This window comes from Hakea prostrata, chromosome 11 (genome assembly GCF_041222555.1).
Source record: "Hakea prostrata isolate BN-2017 chromosome 11, UWA_Hpros_2, whole genome shotgun sequence".
Classification (NCBI taxonomy): Eukaryota; Viridiplantae; Streptophyta; class Magnoliopsida; order Proteales; family Proteaceae; genus Hakea; species Hakea prostrata.
The window spans coordinates 13,558,383-13,565,425 of NC_142610.1; the positions used below are offsets into that span (position 1 = coordinate 13,558,383).

The following is a 7,043-nucleotide window of genomic DNA, read 5'->3' on the forward strand; positions in this document are numbered from 1 at the left end:
CTCCCCTCACGTTAGCTCCTCTTGTAGGGGACACTAGCTAGGGAGCTATGTTCAACTTTCTTATCTTTGTTCTTTTAGCTTTGCTCCAAAAGCGATAAATGCAGTTGCAAATGTAGTTGAAGGCCCTTGTCGATCCTATGCATGATGATTTGGCCTATTTCTGCTCCTTGGTTTCAAAAGTTATGCTCACGGTTGCGACCCGTGGCAAATCAGTGTCGGTCTACCGACTCTAAAACGTGAGCTATGCTACAATCCCCAAATCCCCAATTGGGTCAATTCTTCACCAGTCACAGGAGCAGATAGAAGAGTTAGGATTGTCTCCTCTGACGGGGAGCACCACCCTTTGGCGTTTATTAACTACAAATTACACAGGGCCTACAGAGTGAATTCGGATCATCATCCCGTCGGGGGAGCACTCTGTACTTCTCGACGCTTTACCACCACAAATCCAGTGGGACCCACAGGTAAAAAATAAAATAAAATAAAAAAGATCCCATCACCCAACCCCTGGGTCTCCCTGTATTTATGGTGGTAAAGCCGTCGTGCTCCTCTACGGGTAGCTGATCCGGACTACTCCAGAGAGTTAGGTGATGAGGTTTAGTTTTTTGAAAAACATAATTTATGATTGTAGAGCGGTCACGGAGACGATCAACAGTCACGATCGAACTCCGTTTGCTGTTGAAGTCATGTGGAAAAGAAACGTCATGAAAGTCACTGGTCACGGAAATATTTCTACAAAACCATTACTCTAATGGCTTCTTCTTCCAAATACTTTCTCTGAGACTCTAAGAAACTTTGATGTCCTCTAATGGACCTCTGGTTTCTATTCCTCTTTTCTCTCTTTCTTTGCGTAGCCCTCAAATCCTTCATCCGTCTCTTCTTACCCAAAACTTCTCACCAACCAACCCTCTCTCTCCCACCAGGACCCATTAAAGTACCCATAATCGGCAGCTTCCAATGGATTCGCAGGTCTTCTCCTGCCAAAATCGGACCAATAATTCGCGATCTTTGCAACAAGTATGGCCCCATCATCACCCTTCACATCGGCTCCAACCCTGCAATTTTCATTACAGACCATTCTCTCGCTCATCAAGCTCTGGTCGAGAATGGTGCCGTCTTCGCTGATCGTCCGGTGTCCATTTCGCCCAGCCACTTAGTCAACGACAACCCACTTAACATCAATGCTGCTCCCTATGGTCCTCTGTGGAGGCTTCTTCGCCGGAATCTTATCTCCGAGATACTCAACCCTTCTCGAGTGAAATCCTATGGCGACTCTCGAAGATGGGTTTTGCAGATATTGATTGAACAACTTAGGCTCCAAGGTGAATCAGGTGCGCCAGTGCGAGCCATTGATCACTTCCAGTATGCCATGTTCAACTTGCTGGTCGGCATGTGCTTCGGGGAGAAACTGGATGAAAAAGTTATCAGAGAGATTGAAGATGCTCAGAGAAACCTAATTGTTAATTTGCGGAAGTTCGCTGTTCTTGGGTTCTTCCCCAAATTGGGTAAAATCATCTTCAGGAAACGTTGGCACCAGCTATTTGAGATGCGCCACAAACAGGAAACTGTACTCCTTCCTCTCATAAGAGCCCGTCGGGAGCTGAAGGAGAAGAAACAAGATGACCCAGAGAAATTTGTTTTCTCCTACGTTGATTCACTGTTCGATATTGAGATCCCAGATGAAGGACGGAAACTCACGGAGACAGAAATTATGACTCTTTGCTCCGAGTTTTTGAATGGTGGCACTGATACAACAGCTACTGCATTACAGTGGATCATGGCGAACCTGGTGAAGCACCAAGATATCCAAGAAAAGCTCTACTCTGAAATTGAAGGAGTTGTAAGTTCAGGAGAAGAGATAAGAGAAGAGGATCTGCAGAAGATGTCTTATCTGAAAGCAGTAGTGTTGGAAGGGCTGAGGCGACACCCACCGTCACATTTCGTGCTGCCACATGCTGTCACAGAAGATACTGTGTTTAATGGCCATATCATCCCCAAGAAAGCTGCAGTGAATTTCATGGTTGCTGCGATGGGTTTGGACCCAAAAGTTTGGAATGATCCATTGGAATTCAAGCCAGAGAGATTTTTGAGAGAGGGAGAAGTGTTTGATATCACAGGGAATAAGGAGATCAAGATGATGCCATTTGGGGTGGGAAGGAGGATTTGCCCTGGACTTGGGTTAGCTTTACTTCATTTGGAGTATTTTGTGGCAAATTTGATCAGAGAATTCAAATGGACGGCTGTGAATGGTGATGCTGTTGACTTGTCAGAGAAGCAGGAGTTCACAGTTGTTATGAAGAATCCTTTACATGCCCACATCTCTCCAAGGGTAAAATAGAAGACTATATATATATATATATATATATATATGATAATAAAACAATGGAGGAGAAACTAAAAAGAAGCAGCATTACAATCCTTCTGAAGAAACTAAATAGAGGAATATTTCTTTAGTTTCTATTATATAGATACTATAATTCTATATAATAACTTCTTTAGTAGTATATTTTATCTGGTATGTATGAGGAACTTAAGCTGGATATAGATACTATAATTCTGTATGGTATGGGGAACTTAAGCTGGAACTGCCTAGGTGGTGTTCTGTTCATCTTTGTACAATCTTGAGTTCCATATTAATCAGCCAGGATGCTTGACCCATGTCTGAATTTCCTTTTCTCTGCAAACCGCATTTATAGATTTCTTGAAGGAATTGGAAAGTGGTATTACAGTTTCTATCTTTTATTAACAAACAACTTGATGAACATCTTCAAAATATAAACCAGTAGCTTTTTCACTCTTTTCTGTCTCTAGTCTGGCAATGGAAGCTAACCAGGCAATTAGCTCACGAAATTCTAGCTTTTTGTTGCAATCATAATGTTCCAAAGAGAATTCCTTTATGATCATCTATAAAACTAAGACACTGTCATATTGAAAGAAAAAAAAGAATTTCATTTGTTTTGATGTTGGCCAATAATACTGCACTGAGTTGATGTCAAACAATACCACCAGGGTACAAGATTTTGAATGCTCATCACTGGTTTTCATGTTAGGGCAGCATTTAGCATTTGAACATTGAATTGATGGCACCAAATTCACTGCTAGAAATGTTGTTAATTTTAAAATTGTTATTGAAGCCCCTCTATGAAGAATGTCTCCATCTCATAGGAAAAAATTGTTTGCTGTGCACAGTAGTGCACTACAAGAATACGACACGTGGAATATGCCAAATAGAAGGCCAAGATTAAAAGAATGATTTTTGCGTAGAAAGAAACCCAGTTTTGAAACCCATTTAGACTATATCCACCTATTTCTAAAAACCCAGTTAAAGCTCTTCTCAACTCCGATCGCTTCCTTCACCGGATCCACACTCCCGTCCCATCGATGGGAAGTTGTTTTTGGGTAGAAGCAAAACCAATCGATGGAATGGAATAGAGGATTAGAGTTATAATATGTGAATCTTGATTGAAGAACAGGGGAGAAGAAGAACTGAAGAAAGTAGAATCTGTAATGTTCATAATGGCCATGGCTTCTGTGCAGAGCTTTGCTGGCAATTTCCGTTCTTGTTTGAGCTCCACAGCTAACCTAAAGCAACATTCGAACCAAAACCAAGTAAGAGTGGCAGCTCTTCCAATACCCATTTCAAGAAGATCTGCTCTTACGAACTTTCCATGCTTTTGGGCAAAAGTATAATTCATTATTGGTGAAACGGTAACTCTCGAGTCGATTTGAGAAAAGTTCTACAGTGCTTGGGATTGCATTCGAACGCCTTGGTAAATGTTGATCAGAGTGAGATTTTAATTAACCCTTCAAAAATGTGGAAACACCCACATGGTGCCAAGCCTTTATTTCTGATTATTTTTTAGTATTCTATGAAGTTTGATTTCATTCATTCTTGGTGGGTGTTTCTTTTCTTTTGAGATATTTTAATGGGAAGGAAGAAGGTTATCTCAAAGGTGAGGGAAATCAATCTCCAATTTCTGATGCGGAATAAAATGATGTTGGTGAATCAGTTTGCAGGTGAATCTTGGTGTCATTTGATGAGGAAACGATGTTGAAGAAGAAAGGGAGTGCGGATCCGGTGAGGGAAGTCGGACGTGAGAAGTGGTTGAGCTGGGTTTTAAAAAATGGGCGGGTATAGGCTAAATGGGTTTCATTTTTTTTTCTTCATTAAATGATCTGTCTTTTAATCTTGGCCTTCTATTTGGCATATTCCACGTGTTGTATTCTTGTAGTGCACTCTGCTGTGCACAGCAGACGATTTTTCCCCACATTTCATACTATTAATACTGCACTTAAACTGGAGATTATAATCATGACCTGAAATACCCTGGTTTTTTCTTCAAATAACCATCAATACCCTTTTATCAGAATTTTAGCTGCTCAGGCCCAATTGATCAAGATCTGTTTGGCATGAACAAGGAGTTTCTTCTGTTCAGCTGAACCATCTAGCACAGTATTGATACTAGAAGTTTCACCTTTCTCAGTAGTTCTGAATTTTGGCTTGCTGAGAAAATCATCCGAGTTTGAATTTTTAGAGACTTTCAGACGGTCTAAGCAACAGTCTGAGGAGATAAGAATTAGAAGAGCAATTTAATGGTAAAAAAAAGAAGGCTTATTGAGTTCATAGACACTCTTTCCTTATTCCACTAGAACAATTCACAAATTAAAGCCATGAGTCCATAACTCAAAACATCATAAACTTAAAATACTAGCTATATATTGGTATTATTAGTTCTTCCAGACCCAGACACCTTGATCATCCCCCCATGTTGATTCTAGTTCGGGCAACGGGGGATGGTGACCTTACAGGCTTTGGCAACCTTCTTGGTATTGGGATTTTTTAAGTACTTCGCCAATTTAGGGTCCTTCAGATACTGGCAATAGCATGACTGTTGTGCCTTCAAGTTGGTGCAGCAATCCATTGATGGAGGAGTGCCTGTAACTATTGCAGGTATACAAGAAACCAGCTGCTTGGGATTGCAAGTAACTGCTGTTGAGAAACTTGCTTCTCCCAGAAGCACCAATATCATGAGCGTTCCACACAGTGCAGAGTTTGAGACCTTCTTCATCATCTTCACCCAAATTAGTGACAGAAAGAACAGAGATGGAACAGAGAAGAACAAGGAAGGAGATTGGTTGATGGGTTTCATTGGACTAGCTCGTATTCATCCATTTATAGATCCCAAACGCCTGGCAAAATGAGATAAAAAATCTCCAGAATTAATGTGTTGTGATGAATTCTGCAATCCTGTCACAGATCTTACGCTCTTTCCTAGTTAGTTTAGCCATTTATCAACTTTTGTATTTCTATATATTGTATTCTCTGTAACGGAATCGCACAGAGAGGGTGCATGATGAATTGGCCGTTATGTCTTTCTTGATTCTTATATCTTCACAGGCTTTAATGGTAGTGTATCAAGATGAACAACTGATAAATAGGAAAACAGAAGATAAGACTGATGTTATGGCAAAATATTACTTATTTGTGAATAAATCCCTTGGGCAATGGGATTGACTAGCTAGCAACATTAAGGCAAAAATAAGAATGTAGTTATGAGAAGAATCCTACTGGAACAGTGTTTCAAATTCCTGCTTCTTTGGATACTTACAGGCCACATCCTCTTGCTTGCTCTGTAGGTAGTTATGTCAACTTCTCTTTATGTGGATGTGCTTTTAGCACAAGGGTGGCAAGTCAGGATTACGAGGTTGCAAGACAGGATGGAAACGGATCGGACAATGGTAATACCATATATCTATATCTTATTATATTCGGACAGGTTCGGATAATACAAATTGAATACAAGTTTTTAACTACATGTTGACATCTTTTACAATTTTATTTGTAAGGTGAGGTTTGAAATTTATGAATCTAGCAACTTTGGAATTTATTTTAGCAGAAAATTTGGAAAAAAAATTCTCATATTTCTAGTAAAAGATTTATAAAAATAAGAGAACAAATCTAAATAAGTAACTTAATCGGACGGATAATCGATCTGTTGAAAATGAGTATATTTATATCAACATCCTATTAATAATTAAACGGATTTGAATACCTTAAATGAATACATATGTGAATTCAAAACTGGATTTGTGTCATCCATTTGCACCTCTTGTAGTGACAATTAGCTCCCAATTGTATATGGGCGGAGCTACGTCAGGCCAGGTGACCCATGCCCCCAAAAAAAGTTTTTTGAGAATTTCTATTTTCCCTTCTATTTTTCTCAGCCCTCTTTCCAAGTGCAAAATACCAGCACTTGCCACCCTCCCACCCCCATTAGAAAGAAAATTTTAAGGATAACGATAATGGATAAAAAAATAATTGTCATTTGTACATTTTCACTTGTTCTTATTTTCATAAGAAACTAATATGAATTTTAAATTAAATCTTGATAGTTTTTTCCAAATATTAGACTTTTTACATATGGGTCCTCTTAGTAGAACATAAACTAATGTTGGGTCCCTTTAGTGCAATAAATTACAGTTAGATCCCCTTAATGCAATAAATTACGTTTGGGTTCCAAAGCAACTAAGAGCCTGTTTGGTTACATGAGTCTGGAGATTTCAAATATCTAGAGATTTCAAATCTATGGAGTTATAATTTATAAAATTAGATGTTTGGTTGTGGAATGAAATTTGTAGATTCATCCTAAAAAACTATTTGATCAACGTGATTTTTATGAATGTGCAAATGTATAGTTTTTTTGAAATCTCTGGATTTCACCCCTTACCCATAAATCTATAGATTTACATTTTTAGTGTAAAAAGGTGAATCTCTAGATTTCATGAATCTAGAGATTTTTACAACCAAACGGGTATAATTCTTAGATTCATGAATCCAGAGATTTCAAATCTCTGGATTCATGTAACCAAACAGGCCCTAACACAGTCTGAGAAGTGTTAAATTTGTTCGTAAAACGACTAAATACCAACTCGACCTACACCCATCTACTGTGCTGCCACAGATTCCACCTTAAATAAACAAATTTCTATGAAACTTTTTTTTAAAAAAAAAGGCGATGTTAGATCTGGGCTCTAGACGTATT

At 38.9% G+C, this 7,043-nt stretch overlaps 1 pseudogene; it reads left to right on the forward strand.

Moving 5' to 3' along the window:
- The first annotated feature begins 641 nt into the window (after positions 1-641).
- Positions 642-2,775, forward strand: LOC149000206 (cytochrome P450 89A2 pseudogene; annotated as a pseudogene).
- Positions 2,776-7,043: the final 4,268 nt, after the last annotated feature.